The sequence below is a fragment of the Sus scrofa genome, chromosome 15 (assembly GCF_000003025.6).
Source record: "Sus scrofa isolate TJ Tabasco breed Duroc chromosome 15, Sscrofa11.1, whole genome shotgun sequence".
Lineage (NCBI taxonomy): Eukaryota > Metazoa > Chordata > Mammalia > Artiodactyla > Suidae > Sus > Sus scrofa.
This window is the reverse complement of record NC_010457.5, coordinates 98,365,031-98,388,221: the sequence shown is the minus strand read 5'-3', so window position 1 is coordinate 98,388,221 and position 23,191 is coordinate 98,365,031. Positions and strand designations below refer to the sequence as shown.

The 23,191-nt window shown below is 37.2% G+C and overlaps 1 long non-coding RNA gene across 2 annotated transcripts in view; it reads left to right on the top strand.

Annotated features, from left to right (window-relative positions):
• The window catches only part of LOC110257012, a 207,077-nt gene that overhangs the window by 69,777 nt on the left and 114,109 nt on the right, over positions 1-23,191 (top strand). The window contains exon 3 of one of the 2 annotated variants that reach the window (XR_002339147.1): positions 17,476-18,118. The exons of the other annotated variant lie outside the window; for it this stretch is intronic. This is a non-coding gene — a long non-coding RNA (uncharacterized LOC110257012). Of the gene's footprint in view, positions 1-17,475; positions 18,119-23,191 lie in introns of those variants that run through there. 2 annotated transcript variants of the gene reach the window in all.

The window sequence follows — 23,191 nt, the reverse complement described above, 5'->3', positions numbered from 1 at the left end:
TTGCTCACTATGGCTATAGCCACACTGGCCCATTGTTATTCTACTAAAATATTAGAGGAGTTCTCATTGTGGCTCAGCAGATTAGGACCCAGAGTTGTCTCTGTGAGTATGTGGATTCAATCTCCATCCTCATTCAGTAGGTTAAGGATCCAGCATTGCCATAAGCTACAGCATAGGTCAAAGATATGGCTCAGATCCCTCATTGCTGCAGCTATGGTCTAGGCCCCCGCTGCAGCATTGATTCAGCTTCTGGTCCAGGACTTCCATATGCCACAGGTGCAGCTGTAAAAAGAAAAAATAAAATAAATGTTAGAAATATTCCTTCTGCCTTGTTCTTTTCTAGGATGATCGGCACATGAGGTTAGAGACTCCGGTAAACCTGAATTTATTGTCACACACATTAGGCTATATTTTATTTCCATGGATTTTTGTAGGAGCCTGATTCTTTTTCTGAGAGGCCAGCATGTGGGAAAACCACACTTAAAAACTGTTAGACCTTAATTCCTGCAAATTTATTTACTATTTTTTTAAAAACAAGAATTCACTTCCCAGAATTCACTAACCTTCTTCCATGCCTTATTGTTCTAAAAGATGTATTTCCATGTGTAATAAAATATGTTTTAATTATTTTCCTATTGACTATCTCCTCCACTACAATATAAGCTCCAATAAGGGAGCAACTTGATTCAGTTTTGTTCATCACTATATGCCTGGCACTAGTGAAATTTAAATAGATTTTTTCAATATAAAAACTAAAAATTTAAATAAAAGAATTTTTAAAAATATAGAATGAGTAGTTTCAGAAATCTACCCTAGGCTGTGTTATCAGTGTTCATGTAAAGCATGCTATGCTGAATTGTTACCAGTGGTAAATGTCTCCCTGTGTTTGATATGATGTAGGGAAGGAAGGGGAAATTTTGCTTATGAAGTTAATATAGCACTCAAAAGGCATAGTAATTATAATGATTATGGTATTGGCTGACTTTTGTCAAATGCCTTAGAAATCTTAAGAAGGAAATAGTAGCCTTAGATTATCAACTATCAACTCAGGCCATACTGTGAAAACCAGAAGAACGCCATAGTACAATTTAAAAAAAAGAGGAAGAAAATTTTTATCTCTTGTATTTGGAGGGAAGACTGTAGGACAAATCAGGACCAAAATTTGATACTAAGGATTACATAAATGGTCCTCCCAGTATTCTGTGAAAATCTATGTGGGGAAAGAATCTGAAAGAGATTTGATATATGTATGTGTATGATATGTGTATGTATGACTGAATCACTTTGTTGTATAGCAGAAATTATCACAACCTTGTAAATCAATTATACTTCAATAAAACTTTTTAAAATGGCCCTGAAGGTAGAAACTTAGAAAGTCTTCTATACTAAATTTTGGCCCTGAAAAGAAGTGGTTCCCAGCAAAATAGGATGAGGGCATTTGGATAGATGTGCTTGATAAACTTGAGACCCCAGATTATTCTTCTCTCCAGACTAGTAAAAGTTGCTGCTTCCATCTCATAAGATTTCAGGAACCTCCCATTATTTAGAGAAGATTCAAAGGCTTTGTGAGATAAAAGCCTCACTAGATGATGTTTGTTTCCCTGAAGTTCCACTCATGCCTACATTCATTGCCTCTAATAAGTATAGTTACATCACAACATGAGTGAGAAATCCAGTCCCTCTACAGAAGGAAAAAACTAATTCAACAAAATAGCTGCAGTACCTGGCTAATAGGTAGAATAAGAACGTTATCACAAGGAGGCTCTTGCCCATGATTCAGCAGGTATGGTACCTTGAAGCTTGGACACATAGTGTCTTAGAGAAAATAAGGAGGACATGTCAGAACCACTTTGACAGAGTTTTGAAAAAGAAGTCTGGTGACTATGAGAGGTGAATGCAAATGTATTAGAATAGATTATTTTTTGATCTAACTGGTCCCCAGAAATGACCCCATTTCTTTAAGTAAAGCATTAAGGTATTAACTACTGAAGAATTAATGGCATCTTTGAGAATCTCAGTGATAACTATCTTTTTTATTAGGGTTAACATTATGTATTATTGCCATGAAGGGGGTTCTTTAAATTTAATAACAGTAATAGGAATCTGGAAGGGCAAAGGCCAGTAAGCATGATTTAAACTTGAGAGAGAAAGTGGCATATTTACCATAACAGTCATTAAGGGCAGAGTGGCAACCAGGGAACATTGACCTGAAGAAATTGTAGTGATGGCTAAAAGACCATGATATTCAAAAGACAGGATATATTGACAGCAAATAAGTTTATTCCTTGATTTATATGACTAAAATCTATCAAAATTTATCAGAAGGCTGATGTCAGCCACCAAAATGGGAAATTTCTCACCTAATTTCATAGGTCTGAGCCATTTTTCAGACCTAGAGTCCATCAAATGAAGAGAAACTCCTTTACTCTTGAACAAAGACTCTAAAATGGTGCTGCATTTCTCACTCATTTCTCAGACGGACCCGTCGCAATTTGCCAGAGTGACTGTAGACAGGGAAAAAAAAACTTCGTATTTCTGTATTGGATATAGAGTGAGATAATAAGATATGAAATTAATTTCTGGTTTAAAAAATATTCACTTATGGTGCAGTGGATTTCAGGCACCACCCTTTGGTTATTTTTCTGGTCCTAAGAGCATAATCAGAATAGATATGTAGAGCACACATATTACTTTTCTGGTCATAGAGTAAAAGTCACCTTCGTAGAAATATCAAATGCAAGCTCTGGAAAATAGTCATGACCCCCCTCCCCCACCCCCCACCATTAGTCAAATAAAAGTAACACTGTATCCTGGTTGGGATTGCAGAAACCCTTGACACCCTATCTGGGCTATGGACCTCATTTTAGTCTGTTTAGTTCACCAGAATGACCACTGGAAAACCTAGATGGTTAATAGAGAATGACAACTGACCCCTAAAAATGTAATCAAGTAATAACTTTAATCATAGTTGTTGTGCTTATGTAATTTCTGCACTGCAACAAACTGTCACAGCCTTTGGAACTTTGTATGTGACTGCTGATCTGATGAACACATTTTGTCAGTCCTCAACAAAAAAGATCAAAATAGTTTGCATTCACATGGGAAAGGGAGCAGTTCATATTCTCTGGGTTATCCCAGAGTTATGTTAATTATGCTCTGTATTACAATATAGTCTAAAGGGACCTTGATTAACTTGACATTCTGCAAACATCACTCTATTGATGACATTGTGCTTGTTGGACCTAATGTACAGAAAAGGGCAGGTGCTTTGGATGTCCTTGTAAGAGAAATAAATTGAAAAATGTGTGCCTTAAAACTGAGAATGATTCAATGGTCTGAAAATTGATCCACTTTTTAGAAGTTCAATGATCTTTATATCCTTTCTTAGCTAAAGGCAAACCACTGATGAAACTTTTTGGATTGTGGAGATACTATATACCACACTTTGAGATACAGTATACATATATCACTCTTAGAAAGCTCATTTTTAAAGCACATATTGTATGGCCTAATTGGCTTGCAGTTTTGAGTAGCGCCCTAGAAGAGAGGGCTCTGTACCAAGTTGGGATTCTCCCACAAGCTGCTTTGCCACTCAGCCCACGCTGATCCCAGGATCCCAGATATAGATGTCTATGGAGTCCACAAGCACCAAACTACTTAGAACTAGAAAAGTCTTTCCTGGGATACTAGGCACAAATAGAGGAGCTAATCATGAAACATCAAGTGACTACATAATAGGAACTAACACCATAAGCTGGATTTTTTAAATCAGTCAAGTCAAAAGTTTGCAATATGATAGAAAAGGCTTATTCAGGATTTGGCTAAGCCTGTTTAGCGGGCTTAAGTAAATAGTACAAACAGGGGGTTCTAAAACCATGCCATTTACTTTTAATACACTAACACATTTCACTCAGCTCAAACCTATGACCTCAAGGAGAATTTTCCTATGGCATGCTGGTAGAGGAAGAAAAAAAGTGAAACCCAGTTCATGGATTCATATTGATATAATGCCGAGTTGAAAATAGATGGTTGCCTCACTACGGTCTAATTCAAAGGTAACCAAAAAGCAGTGGTAAATGGACGGAACTGCGAGTAATACATGTGGTTATCTCTTTGGTATGGAGGGAATCATGATCCATCTGGGAATTGGTTGATGGCTTAGATGTGCATCAAGGGGTTACATGGTTGAAAAAAGGGATGTCTGAAGGAAAATCATGTTGTATTAATTTTCTGTAGTTTCTCTATCAAAGCATAAGAACTGTGGTTTAAAACAACACAAATGTGTCACATACTTTTAGAAGCTGGATGTCTAAAGTGGGTGTGATTGATCTAAAATCAAAATACCAGTAGGACTAACTTTCCTTTAAGGAAAAATAGTTTTTCTTGCCTCTGTCCCTGTTCTAGACTGCCTGCATTCCTTGGCTTGTTGCTTCTTTCCATCTTCAGTAATAGCCATTCCAATCTTTCCCACATTGCCTCACCATGACACTCTCTCTTTTGCCTACTTCTTCCACTTTTATAAGAACCCAGTGATTACACTGGGCCCGCCCAGATAATTAATAAATCTCCTCATCTCAAGGTAATTTAAAGAACAACCTTAATTCCATTGCAACCTCAATTCTCCTTTGCTATTCAATCTAATATATTCACAGGATCTAGGAATTAGAACTTAGATCTCTTTGAGGGAAGCCATTATCCTGCCTACTGTCCATGTGGCTCTTCTTATGTTACTAGACACAAAGCGTTTAAATAACTGGAGGCTCATCTCAATACTTATCAGTTAGCTTCCACTACAGAGAGGCTAGTTTGTATACTGGATGACTTGTCCCTTGCATGTCAACTAACTTGTATCCTAAGCCACCTAGTGCTTACATATGTGCTCAGAAAGTTCTCAGCACATTTAAGCCCATCTACCTAGAGCAGAAGACTCTGTTGTCTTTTTTTCACTCCTTACTCCAAATTTCCCCACTTCTGTATAACAATTTTTAAAAGTGTATATCAATGATCATCCTGTGATTTTCCTAAGATGTAGTGATCAACATATTAATTTAAGGAGTCAGAGAGATATTGGTTTGAATCATGACTACTATACCAAATAATTCTCTGCCTTGTGAAAGCTTAAATTTTCTGATTATCTATAAAGTGAGATAAACAATACCTAACTATAGCATTAATTGGAAATTTAAAGAGGTAAATATATGGAAAACTGCTCAAAGTGTCAGACATAAAAATTTCTCATTAAATAATAGCTATGGTTATTAGTAGTACTAATATTATCTACTTTTTATTATTTCCCTTAAAAGAAATAAACCAAAATATCCAGAAGGATCATCTTTGCCTATATTTTATACTTTTCTAAATGTTGCTGTTTAAAACATGTTATTATCATAATCAGGAAAAAAAATCATTAAAAAGCCTACATAATCAAAATTGTCCATCTTTTTCTGTGTGATTCTCACACTTCATGGTTATTTAGTTACAGGCTGCCATGAAAAAATGCACTGACAGTATATAATTACTGTATAAATAATTATGTTGGCCCTGGATAAACTCAGATAGAGTACTAGGGTCAGGATTATAGATGATCCAGGCCAAGATGGAGGTCATTAGGACAGTAACAAATAGAATTTTGCAAAAATAACACAAAATTTTGGATGTAGTCTATAAAATATGGCCATATGGGAATGTTGGAAGGGTACAGTTTTTAATACAACTGGACTGCGATTGTAGAGACAATGAACTGCCCTAATCATTATGTATTATGACATTTAACCCAGACATAAGACCTCTATTGTCCTTAATGATGCAATTACTAGGTGTAATACTGAGTGCTTTGAATATCAAGCATGAAGTGCTATCTAAATGACTTGAGAGAACATAATTGCGTGAATGGGTTTTGCTAATAAGGTTTGCTTCTCAACTCTGCCCTTGTAGGGCAAATCTGCCAAATATGATGTGGTCAATTCAAGGATTAAGTTTTGGAGTGAAAGCCAAATTTAGGAACCATCAGAGTTAAGAGGAATCAAATGAGAAAAAACAGAGCTGAGTAACTTAATCACTGAATTCCATTACATAATATGTTGCTTGTTTAAGACTGCTTTTTTTTATAATTTTTTTTTTATTTTCCCACTGTACAGCGAGGGGGTCAGGTTATCCTTACATGTATACATCACATTTACATTTTTCCCCCACCCTTTCTTCTGTTGCAACATGAGTATCTAGACAAAGTTCTCAATGCAATTCAGCAGGATCTCCTTGTAAATCTATTCTAAGTTGTGTCTGATAAGCCCAAGCTCCCGATCCCTCTCACTCCCTCCCCGTCCCATCAGGCAGCCACAAGTCTTTTCTTCAAGTCCATGATTTTCTTTTCTGAGGAGATGTTCATTTGTGCTGGATATTAGATTCCAGTTATAAGTGATATCATATGGTATTTGTCTTTGTCTTTCTGGCTCATTTCACTCAGGATGAGTTTCTCTAGTTCCATCCATGTTGCTGCAAATGGCATTATGTCATTCTTTTTTATGGCTGAGTAGTATTCCATTGTGTATATATACCACCTCTTCCGAATCCAATCATCTGTCGATGGACATTTGTGTTGTTTCCATGTCCTGGCTATTGTGAATAGTGCTGCAATGAACATGCGGGTGCACGTGTCTCTTTTAAGTAGAGTTTTGTCCGGATATATGCCCAAGAGTGGGACTGCGGGGTCATATGGAAGTTCTATGTATAGATTTCTAAGGTATCTCCAAACTGTTCTCCATAGTGGCTGTACCAGTTGACATTCCCACCAACAGTGCAGGAGAGTTCCCTTTTCTCCACAGCCCCTCCAGCATTTGTTATTTGTGGACTTATTAATGATGGCCATTCTGACTGGTGTGAGGTGATATCTCATGGTAGTTTTGATTTGCATTTCTCTTATGATCAGCGATGTTGAGCATTTTTTCATGTGTTTGCTGGCCATCTGTATATCTTCCTTGGAGAACTGTCTATTCAGGTCTTTTGCCCATTTTTCCATTGATTGATTGGCTTTTTTGCTGTTGGGTTGTATAAGTTGTTTATATATTCTAGAGATTAAGCTCTTGTCAGTTGCATCATTTGAAACTGTTTTCTCCCATTCTGTAAGTTGTCTTTTTGTTTTCTTTTGGGTTTCCTTTGCTGTGCAAAAGCTTTTCAGTTTGATTAGGTCCCATGGGTTTATTTTTGCTCTAATTTCGATTGCTTTGGGAGACTGACCTGAGAAAATATTCATGATGTTGATGTCAGAGTGTTTTGCCTATGTTTTCTTCTAGGAGTTTGATGGTGTCCTGTCGTATATTTAAGTCTTTCAGCCATTTGGAGTTTATTTTTGTGCATGGTATGAGGGTGTGTTCTAGTTTCATTGCTTTGCCTGTTGCTGTCCAGGTTTCCCAGCAATGCTTACTGAATAGACTTTCTTTTTCCCATTTTATGTTCTTGCCTCCCTTGTCAAAGATTAATTGACCATAGGTGTCAGGGTTTATTTCCAGGTTGTCTATTCTGTTCCATTGGTCTGTCTGTCTGTTTTGATACCAGTACCACACTGTTTTGATGACTGTGGCTTTGTAGTATTTCTTGAAGTCTGGGAGAGTGATGCCTCCTGCTTGGTTTTTGTTTCTCAGGATTGCTTTGGCGATTCTGGGTCTTTTGTGGTTCCATATAAATGTTTGGATTGTTTGTTCTAGTTCTGTGAAAAATGTCATGGGTAATTTGATAGGGATTGCATTGAATCTGTAGATTGCTTTGGGTAGTATGGCCATTTTTACAATATTGATTTTCCCAATCCATGAACATGGAATATCTTTCCATTTCTTTACATCTTCTTTGATTTCTTTGATTAAAGTTTTATAGTTCTCGGCGTATAGGTCCTTTACCTCTTTGGTCAGGTGTATTCCGAGGTGTTTGATTTTGTGAGGTGCAATTTTAAAAGGTATCGTATTTTTGTATTCCTTTTCTAATATTTCATTGCTGGTATACAGAAATGCAACTGACTTCTGAATGTTAATCTTATATCCTGCTACTTTGCTGAATTTATTAATCAGTTCAAGTAGTTTTTGGGTTGAGTCCTTAGGGTTTTCTATGTATAGTATCATGTCATCTGCATACAGTGACAGTTTGATCTCTTCTCTTCCTATATGGATGCCTTTGATTTCTTTTGTTTGTCTAATTGCTGTGGCTAAGACTTCCAAAACTATGTTGAAGAGCAGTGGTGAGAGTGGGCATCCCTGTCTTGTTCCAGATTTGAGTGAGAAGGCTTTCAGTTTTTCCCCATTGAGGATTATATTTGCTGTGGGTTTATCATAAACGGCTTTGATTATATTCAGGAATGTTCCCTCTATACCCACTTTGGCGAGGGTCTTGATCATGAATGGTTGTTGGACTTTGTCAAATGCTTTTTCTGAATCTATTGAGATGATCATATGATTTTTGACTTTTTCTTGTTAATGTGGTGTATGATGCTGATTGATTTGCATATGTTGAACCATCCTTGTGAACCTGGGATGAACCCAACCTGGTCATGGTGTATAATTTTTTTGGTATGTTGTTGGATTTGGTTGGCTAAGATTTTGTTGAGAATTTTTGCATCTATATTCATCAATGATATTGGGCGATAGTTTTCTTTTTTGGTGGTATCTCTGGTTTTGGAATGAGGGTGATGGTGGCCTCATAGAATATCTTTGGGAGTATTCCTTCTTCTTCAACCTTTTGAAAGAGTTTAAGGAGGATGGGCACCAGTTCCTCTTTATATGTTTGATAGAATTCACCTGTGAAGCCATCTGGTCCTGGACTTTTATTTGTAGGGAGTGATTTTATGACCTCTTCAATTTAATTTCTAGTGATCGGTCTGTTCAGTTGGTCTGTTTCTACTTGATTCAGTTTTGGAAGGCTCTAAGATTCTAGAAAATTGTCCATTTCTTCCAGATTGTCAAACTTGTTCCATATAGTTGTTCATAGTATTCTCTTATGGTTTTTTGTATTTCTGCTGTATCCGTTGTGATTTCTCCTTTTTCATTTCTAATTTTGGTTACTTGGGTTCTTTCTCTCCTCCTTTTAGTGAGTCTGGCCAGGGGTTTGTCAATTTTGTTTACCTTTTCAAAGAACCAGCTCTTGGTTTTATTAATTTTCTCTATTGTTTTTTGAGTCTCTATTTTATTGATTTCTTCTTTGATTTTATAATTTCCTTCCTTTTGCTGACTTTAGGACTTTTTTGTTCTTCTTTTTCTAATTCATTTAGGTGGAGGGTTAAGTTGTCAATTTGGGATCTTTCCTCTTTTTTGAGAAAGGCCTGTATTGCTATAAATTTCCCTCTGAGCACTGCTTTCGCAGCATCCCATAGATTTTGAGAGGTTGTGTCTTCATTATCATTTGTTTCAAGGTAGTTTTTAATTTCCTTCTTGATTTCCTCATTGACCCATTGGTTTTTTAGTAGCATGTTGTTTAGTCTCCATGGAGTAGGTTTTTTCTCTTTGCTTTTCCCATGGTTGATATCTAATTTCATGGCATTGTGGTCAGAGAAGATACTTGAGATAATTTCTACGCTCCTAAATTTATTGAGATTCGCTTTGTGTCCCAATATGTGGTCGATTCTTGAGAATGTTCCATGAGCATTTGAGAAGAATGTGTATTCTGCTTTTTTTGGATGTAGTGTCCTGAAGATATCAATGAAGTCTAACTTTTCTATTGTTTCCTTTAGGATCTCTGTTGCTTTATTGGTTTTCTGTCTAGAGGATCTGTCCATTGATGTGAGGGGGTATTTAGGTCTCCTACTATGATTGTATTCTCATCAATATCTCCCTTTATGTCTGTTAATATTTGTTGTATGTATCTGGGTGCTCCTATATTTGGGGCATATATGTTGATGATAGTAACATCCTCTCCTTGGATGGATCCCTTAATCATTAAATAGTGTCCTTCTTTGTCTTTCTTTATGCCTTTTGTTTTAAAGTCTATTTTGTCTGATATGAGCGTTGCGACTCCTGCTTTTCTGTCATGTCTATTGGCGTGAAATATTTTTCCCCACCCTTTCACTTTCAATCTATATGTATCTTTTGTCCTAAGGTGAGTTTCTTGTAGGCAGCATATTGAAGGTTTTTGCCTTTTTATCCACTCAGCCACTCTGTGTCTTTTGATTGGGTCATTCAGCATTCAGTCCATTGACATTTAAGGTGATAATTATTTATTGCCATTTGAACCTCGTGTTCCAGTTGATTCTATGGTTCTCCATTCTTCCTTTCTTTTTTTTTTTTTTTTTTTTTTGGTTGGATGGTCTCCTGTTATTATCTGCTTGAGTGTATTTTTTTTTTCAAGTTTTGCAAATGCAACATTTGGTTTTGGCTTGTGGTTGCCCTGTTTTTTAAGTATGCTAACCCCTTCCTATAATTGTGTGTTTTAGCCTGATGGTCCTGTAAGTTAAAACACTTCATTACTATATTAAAATTAAGAAGAGAAACATACAAACAAACAATCAAAAAGGGTTATTTACTTCCTAACATCCCTTGCCCATATTTTATGGTTTTGATGACTCTTTTTTATTTTTTTCTTTTTAATTTTATTTTGTCTGAAGCATGTTCATGATTAAATCTGTATGCTGGCTTATTTGAGTGACTGCTCTCTGATTGCGGTTTCCTCAGTCCTAGTTCTTCCTCTTCTTTTTTTTTTTTTTTTCCTTTTCTTTTTTCTTCCCTTTCCTTCCTTCTTTTTGGTTTAGAGAAGCCCTTTCAATATTTCCTTTAACCTGGGTTTTGTGTTGCTGTATTCTTTAAGTTTTTGTTTGTTGGAAAAAAAATTTATTTCCCCTTCTATTTTAAATGATATTCTTGCTGGATAGAGTATTCTAGGTTGCATATTTTTTCCTTTTAGCACTTTAAATATCTCTTGCCATTCCCTCCTGGCCTGTAGTGTTTCTGTAGAGAAATCAGCTGATAATCTTATAGGCGTTCCCTTGTAGGTAACATTCTGTTTTTCTCTTGCTGCCTTTAGGATCCTCTCTTTATCACTAACTTTTTCCATTTTTATTATGATGTGTCTTGGTGTGGGTCTATTTGGGTTCAGTTTGTTTGGGGCCCTCTTTGCTTCTTGTATCTTGAACCCAGTATCCTTTAGATTTGGGAAGTTTCCAGCGATAATTTCTTCAAATATATTTTCCATCCCTTTATCTTTTTCTACTCCTTCTGGAATTCCTATTATGCGTAGATTGGCCCACTTTATATTATCCCATAGGTCTCTTATATTGCTTTCCAGTTTTTTGATTTGGTTTTCTATCTGTTGACCGGATTGAGTGATTTCCATTATTCTATCTTCCATATCACTGATTCGTTCTTCTGCATTATTCATTCTGGTTTTTACTGCCTTTAGTTCAGTTTCTATCTCTGCAAATGAATGTTCTAGTTTTTCTTGGCTCCTCCTTATATTTTCTAGTTCCTTTCTGAGGGTGTCTGCATTACTGTTCATATCTTCTCTTAATTCCTTCAGTATTTTCACTATTTCTCTTTTGAACTCCAGGTCTGTCAGACTGCAGAGATCTGTTTCATTGTTGACTGTTTTAGGTGAGTTCTCCTGTTGGTTTGACTGGGGGTGGTTTCTCAGCTTCTTCATCTTGCTTGTTGTTTTCTTTCTCCTGAGGGAGTTGTACTCTCCGTTATCGGGCAGTGTTTGCCTTGTCACTGCCGTGGAATATTTCCTGAGGGCTGGCGTTGTTGGTCAATCTTTTTTGAGGCAGTGTGGCTTTTCTGGAGTGTTGATGGGGCTAATAGTGTTTCTCTGAAGCAAAGGAGGGCTTCCTGAGGGCAGACAGGCCTGGGAGGTCCACACCACGATGGTAGCAGATTTCGCTTGGTCATGCAGAGCTTGCTCTGGTGTTTTTAGGCTGTGGGGTTCTTGCAGGGAGTTGGCGGTGTTGGGCAGCTGTTCCTCAGGAGTGCAGCACCCCCTGGGGGCTGGAGCAGCTATCTGGGTCACTGAGAACCTAAGAAGCTCTTCCCTAGGGCAGCCCAACTCAGAAGGACGGCCTGCGAATGTAGGCGGATCTTTTCACAGTCTGGCCAAGCTTGTTGCAGCTTTTCTGGGCTGCAGGGGGTCCTCCAGGGGGCTGGTGGTGCTGAGCAGCAATTCCACGGGAGTGGAAGGCTTGGGGGCTTGGGCGGGTAGCAGGGCCGTTGGAAACCCAAGAGGCTCCTCCCCGGGGCAGCCTGACTCAGAGAAACCATCGGAGAATTAGGCAGATCTATTCACGGCTTGGCTAGGCTTGTTCTAGCTTTTCTGGGCTGCAGGCCTTTTCTCGGGGGCTGGTGGTGTTTGGTGCTGCTCTGCGGAAGTGTAGCCCCTCCAAAGGGCAAGCAGGCCTGTGCAGGGACAGCCCCTGTGGTGGTAGGCTTCAGGCAATTGTTGAGGCCAGCCCTCCTGGATGGCAGCAGCCCCAGGTTCGGCGAGAGTGTAGGGGGTGGGGGGAGGGGATGCACTGGGAGGCACAGCTTTCAGCTAGCTAGTGGGCCTGTAAGCTTGCTGTGGCATGGGGGGTATTCTGTGGGGACCCACCCCTTCTTCTCTCCCCTCCCCAGCATGGGCGCAGACCAGGCTCTTCTCCCAGGTTCCCTCTGATGCGGCTTTCCACTTCCCCACCCCTAGAGTATTGCTCCCTTTTTCTTCGACAGCTTTGTTTTCTAGTCTCCCAGGCAGTCTCTGCCCCGTCAAATGGTTTCTAGACCTCCCAAGCAGTTTCCGCTCCGCTTACCCCCCCAGCCCGTTCTCGTGGACTAACCTCTGGAGTGGAGGTCTCGGTGCCCAGCCCCCACCCAGGTGTCTCAATTTTTGGTGACTGTGCCGTAGTTCAGAAGGTCCATTCGGTTCTTGATCGGCTTTTCTGTATTCCAACTTACTGCTACACTCTTCTCTGCATCTGGAGATTCCTCCAGTTCGTTTGATCTTTCCCCCGTGTAGGTGACTTTCCAGGGTGCGGGATCCCTTTCTCCTCCGCAGTTCCCTTTCGGGAGCGCCCGTCCCGCTCGGATTCACCTTCTCTCACTCTCCTCTTTTCTCCCGTTCTGCCCAGTAATGTCACGAACTTCTTGCTGTTATTGGAGTTTAGGTTCCTCTGCCAGCGAATGGTTGCTGTTCTGTGCGAGTCATTTATTCTGTAGATGTGCTTTTTTTGTTGTGTTTGTGGGAGAGGGCGAGTGTGTCCCCCTACTCCTCCGCCATCTTGTCCTCTCTCCTTAAGACTGCTTTGAAAGGTCCAGGACTGTACCTTGACATACAATTACAAGGCATATTAAAAAGAATATCTTTGATCTCACAGTAATAATCACTGTATCAAATAAAATATATATTACATGTACTGACACAAGAATCTGTGTGTTTTAGGAGTTTCCAATATGGCTCAGCAGGTTAAGAACCTGACATAATATCCATGAGGTTGCGGATTGGGTTTGATCCTTGATCCCATACCTTGCTTGGCAGGTTAAGGCATTGCCACAAACTGCAGGGCAGATTGCAGATGCAGCTTGGTTCTGGTGTTGCTGTGGCTGTGGTGTAGGCCGACAGCTGCAGCTCCAATTCAACCCCTAGCCTGGGAACTTCCATATGCTTCAGGTGCAGCCATAAAAAGGAAAAAAAAGAATAGGTATGTTCTGCATCTGTGACCTACCCTGTAGCTTGTGGCAATGCCTTAAGCCACTGAGCAAAGTCATATGTGTGGTTATGTGTACACAAATAACCATTGTGTACTCTAAACTTCTGCACAAAAATTTTAATCACCTTTCTCATTCTTATGGATAACTCTCTTTTTCTCTTATTTAAAGAAGATTTAAATTATCTTTAATGTCATTATCTTTTATGCACCAAAATGAAAAACAGAATGAAACTATTTAATTAAAAAGATATCCAACTTTATTTACATTATATTCAAGAATTTACTGATTAATTAAATATTTACTGATTAAGCAAATATTGCAAAATTTAAGAGAATTTATTCTCTCAAAATTTTAAATGTCAAAGAGTAGTTCTTTTAAATCACAATAGTTTACATAAATTTTTTATTGTAATTTTGTTATATAAACAATAGTTTACATAAGTCATCGTCGTTTTGTTTTTGTGAGTTTTTTAGGGCCGCACTTGCAGCATAAGGAAGCTAAGCTTGAAGGTTGAATTTTTTTATAGTTTTACCCTGAAGAATAACTACAGAACAAAACAATAAAAAACTAAAATATTTATTTCTGCCTCACATTCTGTACCAATTTACAGAACAATTTTGAGGACATTTTCTCAAAATGCTTTTATTTTTCTTAAGAACTAGCAAATTCAGTCATTGTTAGACTCATACAGACAATGTTGAGCAGCAAATCATGCACATCTCAACAAGTTTCTGTGATTTTATATATGTTTATAATTATTTATACTTAAGTTTTATATAAGTATCAAGTATAAGTAAAGTATAATAAAAGTTCCTTTTTTTAGTTACAAACTTTTCTTAATTGTGTGCATTGGCAGTTGGAGAGAAAGATTTGAAGTGATAGCCACATATTTGAGGAAACAGAGTGCTATGGTTAATAAGTGATCTTAGAATTTTTAAATCTAAATTTGACCCTAAATATTTTATGCTTATATTCTATGTAAATGTTAGTGCTTTTGTACTTTATGCATTAATCATATTTCCCTAGTGAGGGATCATCTTTTGAAGAAATTCCTTCATTATATTTCAAATAATTTGTGACTAAAAGAAGTAAAAAGTAAAACACTTCTCTACATAGGATTAGACATTCTTCCTCCTTGGGATCTATAAAAAGTTAATGACTTCTGAGCCATCCATACTGGCTTATATGGTTCACTTTCAGAAAGTATGTTCAAATCAAAATGGCACATAAATAGCAAATAAAATATTTATTTTATATTTCTTCACAATTTTTGGCAAATCCATTCACTCAGCAAATTTGTACTAGCAACTTCTATTGTTGAGGTTCTAGAATAAAGAGATGAATAAATACTGGGCGGAAAACATGAATGAGGTATTTTCTGATTCTTGGGTGCTCTCATTTTGCCTCCTATCTAGATGTAGGCTCTTGGAAATAATTATGGAGAAATATGTTTTGGACAATAGAATTATGGCCAGTGTACTAAGATAAGGTAGAACTTTAATGTTGAATGATAAAGAATCAAAAATGGAATGAAGAAAGTACTCTTTTGAAAGCAAGAGTATAATAGAGCCTTGAAATTAACAACATATTCCAGAAATGGTCATTACTTGAAGGTGATAATTGCTTAAATATGTGAGTCTGTATATGGAGGAGTTGGGAGTGGGAAGGTTGGAGAAAAATTAGTAGAATATCAGATTACTACATTGTGAAATATGAAGAGTACAAAGAACTAAGTATTTTTTTCCTAAGGTATGGAGACAGAAAGAAGTGCATGAAATTCTGTCCCAAAATACTAACTTTTGAGATGCTTTCTGTAAGAGTAATTTATGGATATAAGAAATACAGTGTTTATCTTTTTGTGTTACACAGTTGGAGATATCCAAAGAGAATTTATGTAAATTAAAGGAATTATAAAATCATTCTATCAAAATGATAAATTTGTTTTGTGACATTTTAAAAAAGTCCTCAAGAGAAAAAAAGAGTTCCAACTCTTTCCTGGCCTAGACTTTCACATACACTTCTGCACTGTTTTTCACCTGACTGACTCCTCCTCAACCTTCATACATTGGTATATTTTCAACTATTTAGTTAGGCTTCTCTGATCACCCTCTCCTTATAAGTAGGAGCCAGTGCCTGTCCCCTGTTGGCCACTTATTCTTCATCACCATTTTGTTTCCTTCATAATATTTGACAGTTAATAGTTAATCTCTTATTTTATCTTCAGGCATATTGCCTCATTAGCCAGGTTTATTAGCTCCAAAATTTCAAGGAAATGGCCCTCCAAAATTAAAAATACAATTAATCTATCTCTTCTTATTCAAACTCTATGGTATCTTCTAGATCAGATATCTCAGATTCAAAAAGTCTTAAGATTGTTGTCTTTCTTGATCCCCCTGACTGACACAGTAGTTTTTCAGAAATATTTGCTGAATAAAAATTTTCAAATTGTCCTAGGAAGTTCTCTACTCAATTGAACTGCCAAAGGTCAGCAAATTCACAAGGGTAGGTTTTTTTTTTTTTCATTTAGTCTGTGAAAATTCTTTCCATTAAATTTAAGACGAGATATTTTTAGTGCTCTTTATTATAGCAAATGAAGCAATTGATTACCTTGTGACAGTAGTATCACAGTAAGTTTCTGTGTAGTTTGATTTTATTTATTTTTATTTTTATTTATTTATTTTTTTTGTCTTTGTGCCTTTTCTAGGGGCACTCCCACGGTATATAGAGGTTCCCTGGCTAGGGGTCTAATCAGAGCTGTGGCCACCGGCCTGCGCCAGAGCCACAGCAACTCAGGATCCGAGCCGTGTCTGCAAACTACACTATAGCTCACGGCAACACCGGATCCTTAACCCACCGAGCAAGGCCAGGGATCAAACCCACAACCTCATGGTTCCTAGTCGGATTCGTTAACCACTGAGCCATGACGGGAACTCCTGTGTTTAGTTTGATTTTAATGAAGGAATCTTATCTGAGAAGAGTTGAAGTAGATGGCAGACCAGAAAATGTTTTATTCATTTTTATTTTTATGAAGAAATTTGGAATTAATAAAGAAAGATGAAGCAAATGCTGCAAGGTTTTATGAATATACATGGAACAATAAATTAATGAGCAGAAAGGGGATAACGTACAAGGATGATAAAAATCAAGAAGTTAGTTGTGTTCTATCATGATGTTATTGTGAACAAACTAGAGCTAAATAGAATGTGTATTGGGAGAGGTGCACTGAAATTCTTTTGAGAGCACATAAGGTCACATATAGCTAATGAGCCTTGAGAATATTACATTGGAAAGGATCTTCACTTTTATTGTAAATCCATTGTTTTTTCAGTAGGGACAGTAAGGCTCAGAGATGATAAGCTATTGCCTAAGCCAAAAAAGCTATTTAAAAGCCATTGCTACAACATGAATCCAGGCATCTAGTTCCCAACTTTAAAAGATATGTTAACCAAAGCACCAAAATGTTTTGTGAGAATTTTTCTGCAAAAAAAAAGAGCTAATAATATTTGCCTGCACCTCCCGCCCCCGCCCGCCAAAAAAACCCTCCCAAAAAAAACCAGCCCTTTAGCTTTTGGTAAATACTTCCTTTCTTAGACATAAAAATTGTAAAGCTGTAGAAAAATCTTTTAACCAAATAACTTATATAAACTTAATGTTCAGGTGAAGTATTAAGACCCTTAAGGACCACTTTGAAGAAGAATAGAAGAGTAACCTTGAGTCTCAGGAAAGAGAAAAAAAATACTAAACATACTCACTTACATGCACAGCTATTTTTCAAGGTGGATCAGCTCGATAAAAATTATGACCTTTTTCTGTACCTTATTTTATTTTCTAGACCTAAAAATATTGCCAGTGCCTGAGGCGTAAGCCAGAGTGAACCTCCATTAACACTCCAGAGACCTGGCACTTTCCTCATTAGGCTCCATAGTATCTGACTGAGTGACCTTGTTTGGTGAGAAGACACAGATGGAGTCTGTCAGTAAATCTTGTTAATGTAACAAGTATTCCTACTGTTAGATGACTGTTGCACCTGATACTGGCATTTCTTCCCTTAGTAAACAACTCCTATTCCCTTTCCAACATGGGTCTCTTCCCTCATGCCATCAGGTTTTTCAGCATTAGCTTGTTCTAAGGATTATCTAAAAGAATGTCTCTTGCTGTGAAGGGGAAATGCTCTCTCTCTCCTAGTAACAAACTCTTGCTGGCTTTTGAAAAATGTAAAGATGATATTAAATGTGTCTAATAAACCTAAACCAAGTGGACTGTCTCCATGTGAGAAAGCCCTTTAGGTGAAAAATAAGATTTATTATCAGGCCACCACTGCTCTAGTTTGTCATTTCTCCCTGTCATCTCATTTTGCATTGTAAAAGATAGAGCTTAAGGAAAATATTCTCAACATCAGAGAAAAATATTGAGATATGAATTGGTGTTCTGATTATGATGGATTTGTAGAGTGGCGAGTTGTATCACAAACTTTGGAAAAGGCATTTAACCTCTGTCAATTTTGATATCCTTATGTATAAAATTGGTTAATAATTGGAGTTCTTGTTGTGGCTCAGCAGAAATGAACCTAAACCTGACTAATATCCATGAAGATGCAGGTTCGATCCCTGGCCTCACTCAGTGGGTCAAGGATCCGGCGTTGCTGTGAGCTGTGATGTAGTTCACAGATAAGTCTCAGGTCCCATGTTGCTGTGGCTGTGGTATAGGCTGGCAGCTACAGCTCTGATTCGACCCCTAGCCTGGGAACTTCCATATTCCACACCAGTGCCCCCCCCAAAAAAACCCGAAAAGGTTAACAAATATTAATAATTACATCTGTCTCAGTCCATTTGGGCTACTATAATAAAACAGCACAATCTGGGTGGCTTATAAACAATTAAAATTTATTTCTCACAGTTTAGGAGATAGGGAATTTGAGGTCAGTGTGCCAGCATGGTCAGGTGAGGGGCCTCTTCCAGCTTGCAGGCTGTGCCTTGTATCCTTACATAGTGGAAGGGCCTGGAGACTCCTTTATATGGTATTAATCCTTGTTAAGATAGTTCTATTCTTATGACTTAAACACCTCCCAAAGCCCTCACATACTAATACCATTACCTTGGGAGGTTAGGAGTGTAACATGAATTTTGTGGCCATAATATTCAGACCATACAATACAAATGGTTTACAAATATTCAGACCATAGCAATAACATTTCCAATCTAGAGAAGGGCCAAATGAGGGGGTTTAAAATAAATTTACTTATAAATTACAAAAACCTATACTTCTATAGTTTATACTTGAACAATACAGGTTCGAACTGCATGGGCCCACTTATACGCAGATATATACAGTGGTCCATGGTTAGTTGAATCTGCAGAAACAGAGGAACCAGGGATCAACTTGAATAACCAAAAAATAAAGTATTTATATTTCCATAACTTTTTAGTGTCTGGTCTCCCATGCTGAAAAGCTCTGCAGTAAAATAAGTACTAAGGACCATTAAGGGGCTCTGTGTATAGAAGATTTTGATGGGGAGAATAAGGTGGGTTTTTTTGTTGTTTTTACTGTTGTGGGTTTTTTTTGTTTGTTTGTTTTTGTCTTTTTGCTATTTCTTGGGCTGTTCTCGCAGCATATGGAGGTTCCCAGGCTAGAGGTCGAATCAGAGCTGTAGCTGCCAGCCTACACCAGAGCCACAGCAACTCAGGATCCGAGCCGCATCTGTGACCTACACCACAGCTCACGGCAATGCCAGATCATTAACCCACTGAGCAAGGGCAGGGATTGAACCCGCAACCTCATGGTTCCTAGTCGGATTTGTTAACCACTGCACCACGATGGGAACTCCTGTTGTGGGTTTTTATTCAAGCTCCTAAAATGACTCAAACACTGAGGTCAAAGGAAGTGTTATACATTTGGCAGATTAACAGAATATGGTCAAAATATTTTAATCTACCAAATATATGAAACAGAAAATAAATCAGATTTTTATAAACTATGAAAAGTGTTGGAACTATTTCTTAATGGAATCATATAAAATCTCAGAGGAAGGAGAGTTAATTAAGATGGTGATAGACTGGAGGTCTTAACCAGGCTTCAAGGAAGTTTATACTTATGCTTAAGTTTGAAAACTAAGTGGGATTAAAGATACATAGAGGAACTATATGCCAGGCAATGAAATGATATTTCCTGAGGCATAAGCTAAGACAAATTGTAAATACATTCAAGAAAGAAAACTAGAGGCTAAAATGCACTGAAGATCTAGGCCTGGACTAGAGATTAGTTACAATTATATTATAAACCAAGAAGTATGAATTTTATGAGAAAGCTGGGAAAGTTAGTGGATTAGAGAGGAGGTGAATGACATGATTTAATTCTAGTAAAATTTCTGTTCAGGAAATAATATAGTTATTTTTTGTTGATCCTGGGCCACTTTGCTATACAGTAGAAAATTGACAGGACACTGTAAACCAACTAAAATGGAAAAAATAAAAATCATTAAAAAAATTTGTTGATCAGTTAATGAATGTTCAAAGAAATTAACTCACTACTCAAGGTCAAGTGCTGTACCAAACCATATGTCTAGTGTAACTCAGTATATCCATAATTTTGATCTACCTGTAAAAGAGGGAATACATTAATGAAAGATTCAAATAATTATTCAAATAAATACATGTTGATATTATAAAAGAAGTGCCATTCAAGAAGGGAGACACTGAACAATGATGTGGCAAACTTCCTGAATCTCCTCCCCAGAAAAGCAACCATAATAGATGAAAATTTAAACACACAAGCACATGTGCACACATATACATGCATACACACACACACACACACACACACACACGCAAACACACACTTCTGGCCTCTGGAAATTAACCTAAGATCATGAAATAAATGGAGAAATAGTTATCCCAGAAATCAACTAAATCTGAGAAACTATGGCCTTTCAAGTCACAATCTGCTACCCCACTAGCTCCCATCTAGCGAGACAGAAACTCTCCTATAGGAGGGTGGATCAGAAAGATGGGGCTCCATCTCATTTCAGATATCAGTCTGGGGTTACTATTTTATTCATTGGAGGGGTAGACCACCCACATATCTCACTACCTAGTGAGGATATGTAGCTCTGTATAGAAGCTCTACTCCAGGCAAATGTGGGTGAGAGGTCAGAGCTTCCTTCTTTCACTCACCCTTTTTTGTTAAAGTGGAAGATTCACACCAGCCACAAAAGGCCAAGAATATTTGGTCCTGCTCATCCTAACTCTAGCTCGATCCATAGTAGGAGAGAGATTTCTTGTCAAGAGAGACAAATCAAAAACACCAGTTTCCTCCCTGCAACCCAAAAAGTAGAACAGGAGTATCAATCCCAGAAAAGTAAACTGTTGTTCCTGTCCCAAGCTCCAAAGCAATGGCACACAGCTTATTTTTAGGGGAGGGGTGGGCCTTGAGAGCAGAGAGCAATTTAACTCACTTTTGATTAGGAAAAAAGCACAGAAGAGGTCAAGCCAAAGACAAACAATGGAAATTACGGTGATAAGCAGTTAAGAGGAAGCTTCTAGCTCCATGATGGTGGCATGTATAGATAATGTATACAACAATGATAGCACAAAAAAATGGAGAAAAGGAAATGAGCTATATAGGATTAGAGTTTCTATATATTATCAAGTTGTTCTTATTTCTTTATCATGTTTGACTATCTTTGACTCGATTTAATTGATTAATTCTTTCCCATTTAACATTATAATGATTTGGCTGAATTTACGTCTTTGTGATTTCTATATGTCTTATGTCTTTGATGTCCCTCAGTTATTCTTTTAATGCTTTCTTTTTCTTTAAGAGGTATTTTCTAGTGCAACAATTGAATTCTTATAATGATTTTTCATTGTATTTTTGAGTTCTTTTGTATTGTATGATCTAGAACTTTTACATTAAATATAAATGAATTAAGCAAGTAGGTCAAAAGTCAGAGACAGACTGGATAAAAGAAACCAGACCAACCTGACGATGTATACATTAGGTATACTTTAGATTCATCTTTACAAACAGATTTAAAGAGGTGTTGGAAAAAACATATATTATTCTAACAGCAATGCTAAGAAAGTGAGAGTAGCTGTACTAGTATATGAATAGATTTATAACAAAAACGTGTTACTAAAAGAGGAGAGTGCATTTCACAAGGATAAAAAGAGAAGCCATCAGGAAGGTATAAATATATAGGCACCAAAGAGTAGAACTGAAAGGTATGTGAAGGATAAACTGACAGAATTGAAGAGAAAAAGAGACAATTTAATAATAGTTGTAGTCTTCATATCCCTACTTTCAATATTAGGTGGAACAACAAGGTAGAAGATTAACAAAGATATAAAAGAATTGAACAACATCATAAACCCACTAGACCTAAGAGACCTGCAAAGAACACTCCATCAGAAAACAGCAGACTAAGATATACTTCTCAAACATATATGGGATACTTTACACTAGGCTACTATATACTAGGTCATAAGGTAAGCCTCAAAAAATTGAAAGGCTTGAGGGAGTTCCTGTTGTGGCACAGCAGAAACAAATCTGACTAGAATCAGTGAGGATGTGGTTTTGATCCTTGGCCTCACTCAGTGGGTTAAAGGATTCATTGTTGCCCTGAGCTGTAGTGTAGGTCACAGACTTGGCTCAGACCCCGAATTGCTGTGGCTGTGGCATCCGCCAGCAGCTACAGCTCCGATTCGACCGTTAACCTGGGAACTTCCATATGCCACAGTGTGGGCCTAAAAAGACCAAAAAAAGAAAAAAAAAATGAAAGGCTTGAAATAAAACCATATGTTAATTAACCACAATAGAATAAAATTAGAAATCAAAAAGAGGGAAATTTGGGAGAATAACACATTCTTGTAAAACCAATTAATCAAGAGGAAATCATACAAAACAATTAGAAAATAACTAGAGATGAATGAAAAAAATACATCATAATATCTTAGGAAATGAAGTTAAAACAATATCTAAAGGGAAATTTATAGCTGTAAATGCCTATATTAAAAAAGAGCACATCAATTGATAGCCACATTATTCATCTGAAGATACAAGAAAATGAAGATTAAATTATACCTAAAGCTGGAAGAAAATGGAAACAGTAAAGAGTAGAGCTGAAATTAATAATGAATTAAAAAATAGAGAAATTCAACAAAATTAAACATTTTTAAAGAGTCACAAAATTGACAAACAACTAGCTAGAAATACCAAGAAAAGAAAAAGAGATATGACTCATATGCTAAATTTAAGAATCGAAGAAGAGGAGACTTTATAGAAATAAAAACAGATTACAGTGAAATACTATAAAAAAGACTGTATGTTAGAAAAACTAGGGAACATAGAAAAGATGAAACATTTCTAGAAAGCTACAACCAGCAAAACCAACCCAGGGAGAAATAGAAAATCTTGGACAGAATTGTGAAATGTAAAGAAATGTAAATAATAATTTAAAATTTCTGCAAGGAAAAGTTCAGTCCTGATTGCTTTTACTGGTGAATACTAACAAGTATTTATAGGTCAAACTACTGTGAAATGAAAATGAGATA